This window comes from Pinus tabuliformis, chromosome 2_1 (genome assembly GCF_031772625.1).
Source record: "Pinus tabuliformis cultivar Carrire ecotype Pingquan chromosome 2_1, CPIR1, whole genome shotgun sequence".
NCBI lineage: Eukaryota > Viridiplantae > Streptophyta > Pinopsida > Pinales > Pinaceae > Pinus > Pinus tabuliformis.
The window spans coordinates 370,804,720-370,821,737 of NC_142299.1; the positions used below are offsets into that span (position 1 = coordinate 370,804,720).

Below are 17,018 nucleotides of genomic sequence, written 5' to 3' on the forward strand. Positions count from 1 at the left end.
TTTGTTTTTTGTTGATCGTTTAAATGTTCTATTTGCGCTTTACTTAATGTACATTTGATTGCTAATCTGTGGATAATAATAAGAAAGATAAGTAAACTGCTCTAAGCATAGAACATACCATAAGTTAACATTTTCGCGCATGAATTTTCATTGTGTCCAAGCACTCAGATGATCCACAAATTCATCATTATTAGCTATATGTACACTGGAGTTTTGTAAACTCATTCTGCATTTTGTAATGTAAATGATCCTAGTAAGACATGTATGTAACAACCTAGGTAAATTTATTTTTTTGATGATGATTTCTATCCTAGAAGGTTTTTAGTCTCACTGATTCATGTGTGTTTCTAAACACGGATGATTGGAAAAAAATTTCCCTCCAATGTCACCCCAAAGCTAGGGTGGATTTTGTCATCGGGATTTTAAATGAGTCCTAGTGTTATTTATCAAGTCTATGTAAAAGGGATTTGGGAATAATTCTAACTATTTGGTTAGATTATTTTATTACAAGTCACTTAGTCTACTAGATCATATTTTGTGTCCAAAAAAGGGGAATTATTGAGGGTCTATAACAAACGAGTGTTTCACCTTCATGGGTTAGAAATGTAATATTTTATATAAAAAAATATTCAGTGCATGGTATCTCATAGTTAGACACCATGGCTAAATATTAGAGGGTTGGAAAAATTAATAATCCCCTCATGAGTCAATTAATTAAAATTTCTGACTAAAATAAATTAAAATGCTAAAGCTATAAATGTAATTAATTTAGGTCCTAAGAAAAATTAAATTCTCCAACATTTAAAATTCGTGGGTTTTAAAGTTTTTAATTTTTGGAAGTCCCCAGCCAAGGGAATATTGAAAATTTCAAGATATTTTGAATCCATGGGCTATAGTAGTTAAGTCAAAGTCAACTTTTTGCCGCAATTAACTTAAAATAATCATTTTTGAGTTAATTAAAAGGAAATTAAAAGTGAAATTTGAATTTCCTCAAAAAGTAACTTTATTTCAATGGTGATGATTAAAAGATCATTTGATCGTCATCAACGATTGAGATTGCTTTGACGGGGATCAAGCTAATTAGTCGTCGGAGAATTTTCCTATAAATGAGAGGTCTCTCTCCATTATTTGCATACGATTTTTTGAATCGTGTATTTACTCTAAGAAAGTTCTTGTAACTTTTTTTCTGGTTAATAAAACGCAAAGACTTTGGGGTTTCAGATTGTGGTGTTCCTCTTTCAGATTTATGTGGTAATATTGTTCTTAATACTTTGCTGCTTTTATTTGCATTTGCTGGTTAGTAGCCTTTGAAGATTGATCTGTGTACAGGTATCTTGCACAAATTTCCAGGTTTTTTAGAATATCATTATAATTTGATAGAAGTAGCAGATATCTATATTTTTTGATAATTTTATGATCATTTTTTAAATATCTATTAATCTAACAAGCAAATTTAAGTGTGCAGAAGTTATCATTCAGAATTTGGGCGTTTGGGGAAGTCTTCAGCTGGACCAATTGACTCTCAGTTTACAAATTCTAAAAGAGCCCACTATCTTTTTAATTTCTGAAGTCATTTTATAGAATATTTTACTTGTAAGGTCTTTCTTGGGCTTGTGCCTCTTTAAAATTTCAAATTGATTTCTAAATATTGTGCAAAAATTTGCTTAAATTTGGTTAATAGAGGGTTTTGATCTGCAGATTTGTTAGATCTATAGAATATTACTGTAGATTTGTACATATCAAATTTTGTAATTTATTAATTCGTTGGGGTTTTGGGTATTTCATATTTTTGTATAAACATGCTTTGGGGTTTTTTCTATCTTTTATTTGTACAGGAACAGATCTAAAAATTGCAGGTGATTTTTTTGGATTTAGGAGAGAGATCTAAATCCCGAGGGGCATCTCCATTTTGTTTGCAGGTTGAAGATAAATTTCAAGAAGATCATGGGCAAATTTTTTTTTAGGGCCTTGAGGCTCTGCGCTAGCCATTTTTAGCATCTTTCTCAGCCTTCCTTTCAGCTTTATGGCCTTCCCTCTTTCACCAAAATTTTCTCACTATTTTTTCTTAAATTTTTAACTAAAATTTCCAAAAAAAAAGTTTTAACAAAGCTTTTCACAAAAATATTTCCGAGTTGAGGATTTTTAGTGATTCAGGCAGCATATTTTCAGGTGTCTTCAAGCCCCTAAGAGATGACTACTGCACATCCTCTAAACCCTTACCTTTTTCATTGATCTAATTGAGAGCAAGATCAATACTAGCATAAAATTTTAGTTATCTGAAATTTAACAGCAAATTAGTTTTCATCTTCACTGCATTACGTTTCAGAAATATAATTACTTTTATAAACTTTTGCATGCTATTTTCTAAATATTATTACACTCTTTTTTTTAGTAATTTTCTGAGTTTTTTAGATCAAATACATCAATAGATCAGAAATAATTGAACTCAGAAATTTTCTGAATTTAGCAGCAGATTTAATTTACATTTTTACTGTTGTTTAATTGCAGAAATAGAAGTTAGTTTTAGTAACTTTTGCAAACAAATTTCTGCAAATTGTTTTAGTGTTGTTCAGTAATTTATTTACGAGTTTTCTAAATCCAATACATCAATAGATCAGAAAGAATTAAACTCAGAAATTTTCTAAATTGTAGTTATCAGTTTGTCATTTAAAATTTTCTGTTGGTATACATAGAAATTTCTGAATATTGTATGGTTACAGGATTGTTGTTTTAGAATATATTTTTGGTTTTAACATTTGATGTAAGAGAAGATTACTAGATTGATATTTCATTTATGTGATCTGAGTTTAAAACATTTATTTTAATTTCTGAAATTCATTTGTTTTTTACATGTTTATGCAAGTAGGACTAATCTAGTTTTACTTATGCATCTAATGATTTTGGTTGGGTATTTCATACAAATGAAATTTTGAATTTAAAGGTGTTTTATTCCAGCATTTTGCATTTTAGTCCATTGTGCATTTCAGTAATTATTTGTGCAGATTTTACATTTTGCAGTGTTGTTATAAGTACCTGCTTTTACATTTAGATCACCACCTTTTTGAGTCTCAAGTTAAGTAAGATTTAAGACATTTTAGAAATAATTTTAAGCTCTCATTTAACTAAAATTAACCAAGTCCTTGCATTTCACATAGTTTTAATTTTGCATTTGCATATGAGATAGTAGAGTTTTTTCAGCAGCAGTTTTCCATCCTTTACTTGAACTTTATTTTCTTCGCAATATAGTTGACTCCACAAGGCATTGGTATCACTTTCTTCAAATCATTTTGAATCCTTAAAATCTTGCGCAATTTAATACAAGTATTGGTTGCTTAGCTGTGTCACCCAAGTTGGTTGGTTCCCAACTAATCTTTCTTTTTTCCATTTCCATAGGGTCTACCTCCCTTAGTCTGCTATTGGGAGACAACTCAAATGGAGTGATTGGGGATCAATGTGACAGCCCCCAATCTAAGTCGTTGTCGCGATGCCTAGACATTATGTGCTACAACAAGCCTCAAAATAGAGATCTCCCTTCCTCCACGAGTTGTCCTCAAGGTATGCGTTGCACCAAAATAGTCCCTTGATGAACTACGTCCAAGTCCCTTGTAGAATTTCGATTTAGGGCATGACAAACCTCTTCTTAGGACAACATATCCTCTTGAGGACTTTCCCTTCCATTAAAACCCAAAACAGTGGAGAGAAGATATCACAAGAGGTGAGTGCCAAATGACTTTCAAGGCACCTCTATTTATACTAAAACGTGGAGGACAACTGGGGGGTTATTTGGTTGTTGGCCGACCTTGACTAATTGTCACATAACACAAATAAATTCATATCTCCATGAATACTTGTTGGAATCGGATGATCTTTAGATCAATCCTACACCTCTCGATGACAGGAATCCAAGAAAAATATCTGCTGCCATAAATAAGATGACCCACATGGAGTTTGGCCCTAGTTGCCAATTTTAACAATCTGTCTTGGTCAAAGAAGGATCTCTTGAAGAATTTGGATTAGGGTTTCTATAGAAGCTACAGGGCTGAAGTTTCTAGATGAAGTTTCAGGGTTGAAGTTGCAACTAGAGCCTCGAAGTTGATTGATGCACGATTGAGTTGTGGTGATTTGATTCTCTTGGAAGGGCTGACTTGGTACTTGGAGGAGGACTTGGTCTAGGGTTTGGGTCTTTGTTGTCTCATTTGAAGCAAATTCTATAAGAGGAGAAGAGTTTTCAAGGTTTTGCCCTGTCTTGGAGCCTAACATATGTGTTCGTTGTCTTCACTATTTTTTTCTTGATATTTGTTTGATGAAAAAGATCTAATATAAAAACACAAGAAGAAGAATAAAGTTCACAAGGAAGTATTAAGGATAAGGAAAATTTGAATTAATAGTTGCCATATTGCATTTTTTCCAACACATATAAAATTAAAACTACAAAGAAAAATACACAACAAATATCAAAACCTAAACCAATTTGCAGTCCCTAACTCACTCATTCAACTTACCTATCTTACCTCTACTCGACTTATCGTCCAGTGCTATCTGACTTACCAGTTAATTGTTGCCTCTCCTCCCCCGCGACACTCCTCCAATGCTCATTGTCCATTTTTATTTTTTAAGTGTTAACTTTCGAGTCTTCACTCTAGATATCAGTGACCTTAGACTGATTCTTTGACTCATCACTCTTTACTATTTTGAGTTCGAGTTATATCAATTTACTATTCCATTCTTTAGACTTAGTATCTACTATAATCTATTTTGCTTAGTGCTAATTAGATTCTAGAATGATGAATGATGAATTTAAATTTTAAATCAATTTAGAATCTAGAATGATGATTATAGGTCAATGTATTTCATTATTGAATCTTGTGGTGTATGGCTAAATGATGTATGCATCAGTATGAATAATGAGTATGAACCATTGTATTGCATTATTTAATTCTATTATGTATGGATCATTGTATTTATGCTTTCATTATTGAATATATATATATACCCCTCGTCCCCCCTAATTTTCTTTAAAATTTGAGGGCACTCCCACACGTGCCCCCTATGCATCTCCCCACACTCATGTCCCCCCATCACTTACTTAGATTATCATGCATTTATCCAAGCTTCACCAAAATCCATCCATGAAAAGAGTGAAATTCACATCAACATAAAATTTCAAAAGTTTGGTTCAACTCATCCATCCATAGCCAATTTATAAGAAGAAGAAATCATAGAAACTTTAAACCTGCTAATAGATGTTTTCCCCAATCCAACCATGAGAAAGTGAGAGGAAGTGCATCTCTATTTATAGAGGTGTTCAACTTATTTTACAATTAAAATATCAATTTTAGGATAAAATCCTCTATTCTAGCCTATGAAGAGGAAAAAGTCATGTTACCACTCAAACTAGCAGGGGTCCTAGTAGGGGATCCTATAGAGAAACTATTAGATCAAGGGTTAACAATGGAGCGATAGCCCATTGTCACCTCAGCTAAGGCTCCTTGCTCTTTACGAACTTTCACTGATGGGAGGAGACATGGTATAAGGGAATCACTTGGAAGGATGGATCTATAAATGGATACAGAGCGATTCCCAGGGCCTATTCACAAGAGAGCCTCAATTAGATAGCTTGCTTGCTTCAAAAGCAAGGTGGTAGACTCTCTAGGAAGTGCTAAGAGGATTCTTGAGTCTAGGTTTGGGGGATATGCCTTCACAAGGGGTTTCCTAGACTTAAGGATCCTAATGAAGAAATGGCCTTTAGGTCATCCTTGTGGAATTTGAGTTGTAGATTTGTGGGACCACAGAGAATCCAAGTGAACCCAAACTGGGTCAAGGGTATGGAGTTGATCAATCAAGGAGGGGCTTGACCTAATTAGGGAAGAGAATAGGATCAAAGGATTAATTTTCTTTGAGATTTTGAATGCAATGATCCCAATGAAGACACTAACCAAAATCAAGCTAGTGCAAGAATTGCTCTTGTGGTTAGGGCTTTCTATATTTCGGGGTTCCACTGTTAGATTTGCTTGAAACTTAAAGGACCTCTAGAGATAACCCCATCGCAGTGTTGGACCAAAAAACGAGGTGGTTGGATGGCTAGAAAGGAATTCAATTGATTCCCTAGGTGACCCTCTAGGGTTAGGCCTAGAATTTGGAAGAGTGAAGAAAAGAGAGGTAAATTTGACCACCAAAGGGATACAAGGATTAGTGTCTTATTGCTTGGGCTTAATGGAGTCAAGATACACATAGAGTGAGAATTCTCATGAGCTAAGGAGCCCTAATTGATCTGTGCTAGCCTCTCCATGGGCAACAACTAGATCAATAGGGATTTATACTTCAAATTTGTGAAGGAGACAAAGTTTCGAGGTTTCCAACCTAAGAGGTGCCTCTAGGAACATTCACCCAATACCTCAAAAGATCAAAGCATGCATTTAATCAATTATTCAAGGCCCCAGAAGAATTTCACATTACATTAACCCATGCAAGAATAATGATAACAAGATACATGCATTTTACAAGTAAGATAACAAGAATACCATCAAAATTTCGACTTACATGAGAGAAAGAGAGAGTATATCCATTCATCAATTTCGCATTAGAAAGAAGCTCCAAAGACAATAGCAAAAATCCAAACATCATAGTGGATCAAGGAACTCCAAAAAGTTCACCCTCCAAAAAGTGTGAAAATCTCTCAAGAGATACTAATTCAATCCATGTGATGATGAAAGGTTAGAATGAGCCTCTCCCATATTTATACAACTCTAAAGGGGACTCAATTTGCCTAATTGATCTAATTTAGCCCCAAATAATAAAATAATACATAATAATGACATGACATGGTGACAAGCCCACCAAGATAGCTCAACAATACAGAAAATAGCATGTCAAGAGGGGAAAACAATGAATATGATGAGTTGTTGGGCCATTGAGGAGGCCTAATGGAGTCCAAATGTGCCAAGTGGAGGGAAAAGGTTCCAAACATAGTGTACAAGGGTTTGGCCCCTTGATATCCAAACAAATCATATGTGGTGCTCCTTGGTGGGCGTGGGGGCACAATGACATCCTCATGGGTCTTCAAGTGGATCAATAATGCCTATAAACTATCTGTAAGGGATAGGATGATGACATAAACTCTCCTGTTCTCTCCTACAATGAGACACATCCTCATCTTGACCTTCGAACATCTGCCAAGTGTGTGGTACATGTGTGGAGCCAACTAGGCATGGTAATCCAGGTGCATCATTCTCATCCAAAAAGTGGAACACGAGCAATCCCTAAATGGTGTTGGGGATCCATGAAGTACTCTCTCCTATGGTGGAGACCCATGCCTCTCAACGCTCACCCTACACGTGCCAATGTGGCCTTCTAGAGGGCTTGGACCTCGTATAGGGAGACCAAACCCCAAAATGGAGACCCACTTGCACTCCTGCATAAGATCCAATGCGTCGCCTTGCCCTCCAATACAACCAATCATTAGAGTAATCAAGTAAAAGAGCTTACAATTCATAGAATCAAATGGGCAATTCATGGTGGAATGTCCTTCCAGAGTGGGCTTTGGCATGTACAGATGTCTCCAAGCTCAATAAAGGGGTTAACCAAGGACCCTATTAGGTGGTTTTAGCCTTTAAAGGGGTGCATGTCCATGGTACATCCATCAATGGGTAGGTGGCATGTGATATAGTGATGAGACGGAGTGGGGATCAGGGGAAGGCTCTAAGCCACATGTCATGGTACAAGGGTAGTTATGATGAGGGAAGCTCACACTTGGGTATATGAGTGTAGGAGGGAGCAAATCATGGTACTTGAGTTACCCCAACTGTTGTTTTTCCACCCTTCATATGCATTTTTTCTTTGATTGATTTTTCTTCATAATTGCTCGGGGCTCCAGGGGATGAGAGCATGATGTGTAGAATATAGCAGTAGATACCCCCTTTTAAGGTGGGCAGCTCATTGCCCACTGGGGGTTGGGACAATCATGGGTTACTTAATGTGGAGGGGGCTCATTTCTGCCCTTAGGAACTAGGGTGATGGCCATAAATGAGGGGTAGAACTCGTGTTTGGCTTTTGCCCACGTGTTGCATTTGTATGTCCCGACCATTTTTTGCATTTTGTGGTACATTTCCTATTGTAAGTGGCCAAATTATGCTTTTTCCTTTCTTTTTAGTTGCATCAACCTCCGAGCATCATTCTAGGCCCGACCCAAAGTGTGGACCAAGGGAGGGGAAGGCTAACCCTATGTGGACCCAGATGGGAAAAGTGATGAATGAGGTTAAAATGAATGGAGGGGAGTGTTGTATATGGTGTCGGGAAACAGGACCACACAACCAACATCGGGATTTCCCATGTAGTGCCAACCTTAAAGTTAATAGCTAGTAAAGGAGATCCCACGAGACTAGGGTACAAGGCTAACCACCAAATCGGGCGGAGGAGACTAGGATACAAAGCTAACCACCAAATCGGGCAGAGGAGACAAGAGTACAAACCTAGCCCACTCTTTCCGCCGAATCCCCCCACCAATCCATGCCCAAAAGTGTCCATGATAAGTAAGCAAAATTACTCAACTATACCAATGAAAAGCCATACCTTCAAGGTCGGGAGGCCCACCTTCAAACATACGATCATAATAGATGGGCGAGGGACCACATGGCTAGCTCAGGTGGCAGAGATAGTGGCACATCGAGCTATCTGGTGGCTGCAAGGGGCTGTTGGCTGCCAATTGAAGACCATCTAGGAGAAATTTTTTTCCTATGTATACTACCCACATGTAGTGGGTAACAAGTCCCTCAACAATTAATTAATTTAAATTATATAAATTGAGAGGAATTTATGTGACATGTACAAAGAAATGGGGCACAATTGGTATAAGGGAGTTTTGCATAGTTCCACCAAGTTTTCGAGACGTGGGGATGGGGGAGCGAGGAAATGCAGGAGCGACCTATGTAAAAGCTCCCCACCATTTTTTAGGAAACGTGGGGGGATGTAAGGCCTCTAACACATGGGACCCTAACAAAATTAGTAAAATACTAAAAAAATATAAATATATCATTGAAATTTTATAATTTAACTGTCTTTATCATTATATAACACTTACATCATGAAGGATAAATCGATGAATCATATAACTGAAACAAATTTAAAATGAAAAGCATGATACAATCATACATGTAACTGTAACATTGTATAATGAAAATAAAAGTTTAAACCATATTGAAGTTCCAACTGTGAATATTGAATATTGAAATAAAAATCAACTCTGATATATCAAGATTCAAATTTTTATAGAGTCAAGTCTTATATATCATATATCAAGATTCAAAACAAACTAAAGTATACAACTGAAATCTAAAACAGAAAAGCAGATAACATAAGAACATATCAAATGAAAAATGAGCATAATTGCTCAAGGTAATGCTCCGCTAGTCTCTACATCTAGTTGTTGCATGAATAAATCAGGGTCAACCATGTCACCATTTGAATTAGAATCACTTGCATTCTCAAACATGCTAAGTGGCACACAAACCAACCCAATCTGTGTCTCATCAAGTCCCTCCTCCATATCTACTTGTGCATCATCCTCTGGATTAACATCCCATTGTGTTGTTGGTCCCTTCAAATACTCAAGTGTCTTCCTATGGTCAAGATGTAAGGCATTGTGCACAACAACTAACTTCTCCGCTCTTCTAGAGGTAAGCTTGCTCCTCTTGATAGAGTGGATGAAGCTATATGTGGACCAATTCCTCTATGCTGCAAAGGAACTAGCAATCTAAGACAACAAATGCATAGCGAGATGTTTGAGCTCTGGAGCACCATCCCCATGCATCCTCTACCAACCAATCGAGTCATCTTGGCCTAGATCTATGCGATCTACCTAAGCGCCACGTGTGTTGAAGGGGCCACTAAGCTAGGTTGCATGAAACGGGGAAACGGGTACGAGTTTCCGAAACGGGAACCGATACGAAACGCGACCTCCCCAAATTTTGGAAATAGGGAAATGCGTATATATATATATATATATATATATAGATATATATAGTAGGACATTTAAGAAATATGTGCAATCATAAAGCATATATGATACATTCTAATTTATTACATTATGATAAAATTGTCAATTGTCAATGCATAAACTATAAGTCTCTAAATTTACATCACATTTACTCATGAATGATCACATAATGAAAATAGAAATATCCAAAATCAGCCACGAGAAATTTCTAATTTCTTGTCTCGTGCTTGATTGGGAGTCTCCTCCTACATAGTCGAACGACCTTAGTGCTCTTGATTAAATACAAGTTTCATACCCTAGTACCCTACATGCTCTTGATTATTGGGAGTCTCCCCTGCATAGAGGGCTTGGTTCTCTTGATTAAACACCAGTTCCATACCCTAGTACATGATAAAATCCAATGGAAACATTGCAATCCCCCCAATCTTGAAATCCTGAAAAACAGATAAGTCTGCTAGAATTTGAGTGAGATCTAAAATTCTACTTTCTCCATATGAAATCCAATGAGTGCAAAACCACTCTCAAACATCCAGAGTCATTTCATGGTAATGTTAAAAATTTAAGTAAAAGGATGAAAATGAAAAATAAAGGAGAATATCACTTTTACTTTAAGAATTTAACATTACCATGAACTGCATATGCCTCAAACTTCCTGATGAACTGCATATCAACACTAGGGCAAAAGTTCACTTTTATAACTTTAGACAGGCATCTAGAAGCAACTAGAAGTCACTAGGATAACCTAAAAATAAATTAGAAAACAAATTAAAAAAAAACATAAGTAAAAAGTTGAAACGTGAGTCGTACGGCCCTGAAACGCGTTTTAGGGCCGTACCACAGCGTTTCAGCGTTTCGTACTCGTTTCCGTACGGAAATTCCCCCTTGCCCTACGTTTCCTGCAACATAGCCACTAAGAGATGGAAGTTGAATTTTTGACGATTTTTCTTTTTATGATTTGACCTCAATTGTTTTTGGAAACACAGGAAACATTTCTTCTTTTGGGAGGAAACGTCCCCCCTTTGAGTTTCCTCATGTTTCCTTTTTTTGGGGCAACATCCCCCATATGTCCCCACGTCCTCGGAACACAAGGAAACGTGGGGACACTTTTCCCAGGTGGGGGGGCATGCCCCCATGGAACACTGGAGTTTTGATGCAACATCCAACCTCCAATGGCCCTTCAAAAGATCACTGGCTCCACAAGTGATGCAAACCAAAACTCAAAGCACATCCTCCAAGTGGATATGTGAGCCGACAACAATCTTTCAAAACCCTCCAAAGCTGTAAATCCCTTCTCGTCATCCCAAGAGTCTTCCAATGTGGATGAGGGCTCTAACGATGAAGTGTCAAACCCTTCATAAACTCCTTCAACAAGGATAGCCACTCAAATGACCTCCATGTGCCAAGTTAGCCCTAACACTGACTATACAAGTTGGCCCTGTTTGAAACATTGTTCTTCTTTCAAAATAAAAGTTGTTTCCTTCAATTATTTGAAATTTCACTTCAAATTATTCCAAAATGCCACATCAGGTTGGCTCTGTAGGTTAGATCCCTACAATTTATTGCAACACTCTAATGATATGTCAGTGCCACTCTTTACAATTGTCCTTTCAAAAGATCAGCACATAACTCTTTACCTTTCTGCTGTTCAAGTTGAGTTTCTATAGGGCACCCATTATTCCCTGTGGCTTCCAACCAAGACAGTTCTATTTGTGCTCCCTAAGTAACCTCCTAGCAGTAGGGTGCCAATAATTATTGTTGTGGTTGATCCATGTTTTTATAAGGAGTGTAGCTACCTGGCACATACATGGTGGTGGCATCCATATGTCAAGAAGATTATCCAATGGCATGAAAGTATCATCCACAACCATGAGAAGATTATCAACAACAATGATCCACCAAAAAGAGTGCATCCTTTCCAAACCAAATACCTACTCAACCAAGAAATAGTGTGTACTGCCATCCAAACAACTCCAAGGGACAAGCAACAAAATCCAATGTGATGAAAATCATAATGTAGGGTACCTCATACAATATAAGGTTTATCACCTAATAAGCACCCAACTGAGGTCGAGAAACCACTGAGCAAGGTATCTCCAATCTGCAAGTCCATTATTGACCATCTTCCATGTTTAAATCCATCTTGGACCATCCGGGGGTTGAACATACACCATGTACCCCATATCTCATGAAGCACACCCAAACATGGTGTAAACATTTTCAAAGTAACTAAAAAGCTACACTGTAGAAGGATTATCATTTTTCATTTAGAGGGTGATTTTGACCAAGGAATGACTTTGCAGTGCTTTAGAGTGAACTAGACTTGCTATAATAGTTGTATTGAATAAATTTTGTTGATTTGGCTTGTTGTAATTGAGTTATAGCATCCATGAAGAAAGCCAAAACACAAGTATTAGGTCAATTGACTAGAGAATAGAGCATCATCACTGCATCTAGGTAGCTTTGGTATAATTCTAAGTTGCAGGAAACTTTGGAGAAGGGTCCGTTTCTGGCCAGAAACGAGGAAACTCATACTGTACGGCCTGGAAATGCATTTCCGGCCATATTGGCCCGTTTCTAGAGGAGGAAATGTGGCCAGTACGGCCGGAAACACGTTTCCAGGTTGTACGACGGAGTTTCCTCTTGTAAATTGACTTTTTCTTGTATTTATTTTTTATTTTTTCACTTCTAATTTTTTATTGGGCGACTAAAATATCTTTTGGATGCCTCTCAAGTTATAAAAAAGAGGATTTTTTTGAGTGGGGCAGCGTAATGTTCAAGCCTATGGCCCTAGTGTGGTTATGCAGTTCATGGTAATGAAAGTGACATTCTCATTTATTTTTCATTTTCATCCTTTTACTTAAATTTTTAACATTACCGTGAAATGGCTCAGGATGTTTGAGAGTGGTTTTGCCCTCATTGGATTTCATATGGAGAAAGTAGAATTTTAGATCTCACTCAAAATCCAACAGACTCATCTATTTTTCAGGATTTCAGGATTGGGGGGATTGCAATGTTTCCATTGGATTTTGTCATGTACTAGGGTATGGAACTTGTATTTAATCAAGAGAACCAAGCCCTCTATGCAGGGGAGACTCCCAATAATCAAGAGCACGTAGGATACTAGGGTATGGAACTTGTATTTAATCAAGAGCACTAAAGTCGTTCGACTATGTAGGAGGAGACTCCCAATCAAGCACGAGACAAGAAATTAGAAATTTCTCGTGGCTGATTTTGGATATTGCTATTTTCATTATGTGATCATTCATGAGTAAATGTGATGTAAATTTAGAGACTTATAGTTTATGCATTGACAATTTAATCATAATGTAATAAATTAGAATGTATCATATATGCTTTATGATTGCACATATTTCTTAAATGTCCTAATATATATATATATATATATATATATATTGCATTTCCCCGTTTCCAAAATTTGGGGGGGTCACGTTTCGTACCCGTGCCCGTTTTGGAAACTCGTACCCATTTCCCCATTTCATGCAACTTAGGTATAATCATGTTTTTTTATAATGCAAATGTCTGATGTTGATTTCTGAGTAATTTTGAGATATGTTCACTGTTGCTTGAGTTTACAGAGAATAGTTTTCATCCAACTTAGTGTAAGACTAAAACAGCGGGAAATATGTTTAAAGGCCTAAAGTTGCATAATCGGTCCAGAAAAAGCCTCAAAGGGAATATGTAAAGTAAAATTTCTTTGGTCAATATTTTAAAATCTACTCAAATTAGAAGGAAGAATAATGCAAGTTGAGCCTATGTATAGTATCAATGCAGTTATATTATGGACTAGGTCATCTATATCAGTTGATGCATGAATTGGTGGGTGCTTGTGACGATTAACTCATATATATGCAAAATTCTATTCCAGTGTTGGTGGTGCGGACTATGGTTCTGTAAGGGTTGGAACATTCATGGGTCGCCAAATTATAAAATCAACTGCATCAACTCTCTTACCTCAAGCAACAGCAAGTTACAGGATGACAGCAATGGGGTCATCCATGATGAACTTGATGAGTGGGACCCTGCTTTGCTTGAAAAAGAAGCAACACTAGATTATTTGTGTAACCTCCAACCTCACAGGTATGCATGCAAGATGCTGTATCTTAATTGAATATGGATTGTTACGAGCACTTTGTTCCTATGTATATAAAAGGGTCAAGTTCATAAATCCTATTTTTTATTTGTTGGGATTCTTATATATTGATGCGATATTGCAGATACGAGGCAATTTATAGAAAGATACTTCCAGAGAAGATGAGTGGACAGACTTTCTTGGATATGTATGGTCATCACAATGACCCTGTGACAATGATCAATCCCAAGCACACCTCTGGATTGAAAGATCCAACAGCGCATCCAATATATGAAAATTTCCATGTTAATGTATAATTCTGCCATCCTTTTTGTGGATTTAGCAACTATTTTTATGTATTTCTATTTTTACTTCCAAGTTCCAGACATGATGATTTTGATTTTATTTTAAGGTCCACTCAGTTTTGCATAAATAAAAATATATTTATAGGGATGTTTTCAAAATCCATTCTATTACCTCTTCAGAATTACTTCTCCAATCCATGACATATCATTTAAGCCTTAACGAATAAAATAGATCCAAGGCTCTGTTTTCTTGTCAGAGAATCTGTTTATGCAGCCGTATTTTTCTAATCTGTGTAGTGTTTGTTTAGATACACTTCTTTAACATTGGTTGCTATATTATTAAAACACTTCATCTTGAGGGCTAAGTACTGAAGCTCATTATGTTCACAGTAGCGACATTTCAACATTCATCAGCCCATTAAAGTTATACTCAATTTCACTCTTCACTATGTATGGGGGCATTTGGTTACATGTTTGAAGTTCCAGCAGCCACTTCAACACATTTGGTTTTGTTTATGCTCATGGAAAAAATTTCCTGGCAGCTAATATAAGGATGCTAGACAATTGCTTGTCTATACTGAAATCATTTTCGTGCAGTCATCAGGAAACCTGTTTTGTAAAATCACCTCTAACTTTGCCTTTCTCCAACTATGGAAAATAGCTTCGTGGTTCAGATTGTGTATTATCTTTCTTTCCATTGTGCCTTCTGATACTTTGGATCTGATGCTTAGCTTCTATTGTTGAAGTTTTGAATTATATTAACAGTAATAGATAGAATTAGATCAATTTCATATCATCAATATGGATAAATCTGCTTGCCAGGAACCAAATTGGAATTGATGGGATGAGGATTTCAGCCCCTGGTGTACTCACTGAGCTATTGTAGGGTAGCTCTTCCCGTTAATTATCTTAGCACATAAATAATTGCGATATGATGCTTTTTTATCTTTCAAAGTTCTGAAGTCTTAGCCATCAAGGAATTGCTTTAATAGTGGCTTTTCACTTTTCAGGCATTTGCAGTGCTGTTAACAGCAGCTTCCACAGATGAGCAGCTTTCCGCACTGGGAGAACTTTTATATCAGGTTTCTCTCTCTCTCTTTCTCTGTATATATATCTGTCTATTAGTTAGATAGATAGTGTTATTTGAATTAACAGGCTTCTTGATGTAGAATTAGATTCAGTGTAAAAATTAATTAGTTGACAACAACTACAAATAATTGTAACAGAGACAATCTCCATGGGAGAAAAGATACTAGTTCTGTGTTGCTTTTAATCTTACAAAGTCATTTTTTATCTGATTGACGAATTGTGGTGTCATGCTTTAGTCGCACTATAGCTACTCCAAATGTGGGCTTGGGTCAGATGGCACAGATCGACTCATAACTCTTGTTCAACAAATGCAACATCGAAAAAAGGATGGTTCTGATGAAAGAAAAGGTACACTGTTTGGTGCAAAAATTACAGGTGGAGGTTCAGGTGGGACAGTTTGTGTGCTTGGTCGAAACTGTATTCAAAGTAGTGAAGAAATTATCGAGGTACGTTGATTGTTTTCAAAATTCAAACAGAAAATAATTACGTTATATCTAGGGCAGTTTAATCATTGTCATCATATTTTAAAATGTGCAGATTCAGCAACGATACAGGGCTGCAATAGGCCACTTACCTTTCATATTTGAAGGCTCTTCTCCTGGAGCTGGGAAATTTGGTTACCTGAAAATCAAACGCCGAATTCAAGCCAGATCATGAGTTTAATGTCTTGCATGACTGTTACCTTAGCTTTTGTAAAGATTATAGACTAGGGACGTTAAGAATATGGACAACTGTAAATAAAAAATGCTGGTATTGGTCTAATTCTTTGATTATGTTGTTGAAACTGGAAATGCTTTAATCTTAGTGCTTATGTACAGCAAGATACAACAGTGTCCTCCAACGGTAAATAATTTTCCGCCATTCCGGAAATCAAATGGCAAGTTTGCTAAAGTTTTAACTGAATTAAATATTAATATAGGATATTTAGAAAAATAAAGTTTTTGAATTTTTTTAAACTGACAGCCAAATTCTTTATTGCAGATAACAATTTCACGCTATGGTTTGCACCTATTTTAACTAATTTTAAAATAAATAATAACAATGAAACAAAGAAAATATCACAGGCTTCCACATGTAGGTCACTTTATGTACCACTTTAATAATGCACAAACCGGTTAATTGCTTTCTTTTCACAGAGAATACTCCCCAGGCCATAGCAGCGTCCAGCAATGCCATTAATCAAGTTGTGAGTTGTGACAGCTGCCCTTGCTTAGTGTAGGCCTTGTCTAATAATACGCAACAGCTATGCATTGTGCGAAATAATAGGGACTCTGACTATGTACAGTTGAGCTATGCTCGTATGGAACACTGATCAGACGTACAGTTGGACTATTCAGTTCTTGCAGAGTTCCACCTTGCATACAGTTAAAGTTCCACACACATTCGGGAACTCTTGACTCGTGTCAGAGCCCTGATTTGATGCCATTTCGCATAGACATTGCTGGGGCATCTCGCTTAAGCCTGTAAATTCTTGAAATAATGAAGATTGGCGGGGTCACTTATGGGAGTAATTGAAGGACTAGTGATGCAGTAGATTCAATGA

The 17,018-nt window shown here is 36.7% G+C and overlaps 1 pseudogene across 1 annotated transcript in view; it reads left to right on the plus strand.

The window, feature by feature from the left end:
• Positions 1–16,383, plus strand: part of LOC149200411 (L-arabinokinase-like) — a 448,322-nt pseudogene extending 431,939 nt beyond the window's left edge. Inside the window, exons 26-30 of the transcript XR_016253365.1 lie at positions 13,878–14,089; positions 14,227–14,392; positions 15,397–15,468; positions 15,712–15,921; positions 16,013–16,383. The product of XR_016253365.1 is annotated as an L-arabinokinase-like (transcript). The remainder of the gene's footprint in view (positions 1–13,877; positions 14,090–14,226; positions 14,393–15,396; positions 15,469–15,711; positions 15,922–16,012) is intronic.
• The last annotated feature ends 635 nt before the right edge of the window (positions 16,384–17,018 follow it).